Below are 2807 nucleotides of genomic sequence, written 5' to 3'. Positions count from 1 at the left end.
GTGTTTGAGGTGCTGTGCTATCACTGGTACATCTGCAGGCTTCTACAGTGCTACGGATCAATGAATGAAACAGGGTTAAATTTACAGCTGTTCGCAGCACTCGGAGCACTATAGGAGCAATCAGACATAGCGATTATATTACAACAGCTTGTACCAGCATCTTTCAATACAGTATCACTGTTAGGTTTGCCAACACCCAAAATGTTTCATGCTTGTACCCAAAAAACAGAAAATGAGTCCTTTTCAATTAACTGCAATTTTTGTTTGTTTGTTTGTTTGTTTGTTTTTTACTGAAATTAGAAAACTATTCAAAGGGAATCTTCATAAAGGCAAAAATGAAAACCAAACTTTCTTGGTGGGAACAAAACACAGTGTCCTAGCCAGTCTTTGTTACTAACCCAGCCACAGCAAGTAGAAGTGCCCCAGCCAGACTGTGTCTCTGCAATTTTATGCAGGAATGAATTTTAGGAGATAGCACTAATTTTTGCAAGAGAGGGTTTTTTTCTTCCTTAAATCCAGCTCTTTCTAAAGCAGGCTTTATTACTCAAGGTATATGCACAGACTGCAGTCACAAAGTGACCTTCTCCATGGGATAAATTAACCCATGCTGAACTCCGTGCCGCTGCAGCTAAACAGCTGCTAGTACCTGAGCGAGCTGGTTAAAGAGTAGTTGGGCATCTCTCACTGCTCATTACTTCTGGGACCGCAGCGCGGACACTGCGGTCAGCTACAGGATAAACTTGTGTTTGCTGTATAACATGCTCTGTCCCATTCCCAGGGGAAAGGGCACTGGTTTAGACCATGCACTGTTCTGGGTAGCTCCTCGTGTAATCCCTCCATGCCAGAGTGCAGAGAGCTGCCCTTATGGGCCTGGGTCTTCCCACAGGTGTGCTTTTGGGAGGGCCATGTTGCCTCAAAGAAGCCGAGTTGCCATCTCAGCCTGAAATGCAGAAGGCACTCACTCCCCACGTGCTTCCTCGGCCTGTGCTGAAGTCTCATTGTCCAGAGAACAAAATCATGGAAAACAGCTTGTGTCAATGCAGGGTTTTGTTTACAAACGCAGCCTGCCCGGATTCCTTCCCGAATGCCACGCTGCCCCCACGGGCCCGGCTCGGCACAAAGCCATCCTTGGGCCCGAGCAGGCAAGAGGCAAAGGTTACTCTCATTAGCATTCATTGGCAGCTTTCTCTCCATCGGCTCATTCTGTGCTGCAATATTAGCGATGAATTCCTGGAGTTCAAGTGCTGGGGGTTCGACCATTTTAAATTCTAATGAGGCCTGATTTTGCCTGGGTCATCTCTGAAACAGGAGACCTGATTTTAGAGGGGTCTTGTGAGTGCTCAGCGCCTTCTGAGGTCAGGCACTAGGTTGTGAGGGCAGAATCAGCATCTTCCCCCTCCCACTTTCCGAAGTGCGACAGCACGTTGGGGACTCAGACGGCTTCGTCACAAGATGAGCGGCCGAGGAGGCTCCTTGCTGGAAGACCGGGCACTTGCTGCGTCCACAGTGAAGAATGTGGATGTAGCGATGGGAAAGAAGGGAAGCGAAGGCCCCATGGCCACAAACGGTAGCTTGAATTTATCTGCCGTGCCCTAGGACACGCCTCATTAGGATGCTCGGGATAGACCTGAGCCGAGAGGTTTCTTTGCAGAGAGAGTTTGACATTTATATCTTCTGTGTGGTCTGTCTGCAGTCCGAGGGCTTGTTTCCACCTTTGACGCTGAGGCTTTGTTTGAAGGCCTGGATCGTGCGTGACTAATACTATACTACAGAAGTAAATGGAAACCCAGTGGGCATGTCTACATGTGCAATTAAGTAGCAGCAATAAACTCCAGCACACATCATGCTGGAGTTTATTGCTCCCAGGCATGTCTTTATATGTGCCCAGGACCACAGCTAGCTGAGCTGGTTTGGAGCAGCCTTGGCTGGCAGGGGGCCTGGGGCCAGCCTGCCGGCCCAGGGCTGCTCTGCCCTGGGTCAGTGTTTTGGAGGGGCTGGCTGGGGCAAGAGGGTGCTAGCTTGCACGCAGCCCCCACACTGAAGCACCCTCATGCCCCAGCCAGCTGGGGCAGCATCTACACATGTGCTGCTGTGGAGTTTTTTACTCCGCAGTGGGATAGTACTTGTATTAATAATTATTATCCTGCTGTGCATGGGTGACTGGCGCTGCCTTAGTCAGGGGGAACAGGTGCCCACCTTGAGATTCCCCGCAGCTGATCTCACTGCCCAGGATGGGCTGCGACGGCCGCTCGCTGCATCTGCTTCTCGGAGTGGCTGTTGCTGCTTTTGGGAGCGGCTGCAGCAATTGGCCGGCGCTTGCAGGCGGGGGTTGGTGTTCCCACCTGCCCCCCCTGCCCGTTGCCTAAGCGGCAAGTGCGTCCGGTCAGGGGATGCACGTGCACCCCCTTTCCGTCACCACTGCTGCTGCGGAGTTAATTCATTCGCTCCAGCCTAATAGGGATGCTGGTGTAGACACACAATGGTTACTGTGCAGCTAATGAGTCAGCTGCATAGTAGACATCTGGAGTAGATGCAGCCACTAATTGCAAAACTGCCACCTCGGCATTGGGATCTGTGGCAACACTAAGTCTCCCACGTCAGAGAGGCACAGAAAGTGAGGGTGAGGGACCTCAGGATGTCACATCCAGTTCAACCCCTGCTCCAAGCAGGACCCCAGCCAAGGGGGAGACTTCCCGCACTGCCTCTCTGGACAGCCTGGTCCAGTGCTTTGCTGGCCTCCCCTACCCAACCTCACGGGCCCTTGCCGCGCACGCAGGGCCTGGCTGCTGGATTAACAGCCCGCGGCC

The 2807-nt window shown here is 52.2% G+C and overlaps 1 protein-coding gene across 1 annotated transcript in view; it reads left to right on the top strand.

Moving 5' to 3' along the window:
* The window catches only part of CLDN19 (claudin 19), a 17950-nt gene that overhangs the window by 4151 nt on the left and 10992 nt on the right, over positions 1 to 2807 (top strand). The window lies entirely within an intron of this gene.

The sequence above is a fragment of the Alligator sinensis genome, unplaced genomic scaffold (genome assembly GCF_000455745.1).
Source record: "Alligator sinensis unplaced genomic scaffold, ASM45574v1 scaffold512_1, whole genome shotgun sequence".
NCBI classification, from domain to species: domain Eukaryota; kingdom Metazoa; phylum Chordata; order Crocodylia; family Alligatoridae; genus Alligator; species Alligator sinensis.
This window is presented reverse-complemented; position numbering and strand designations above follow the sequence as displayed.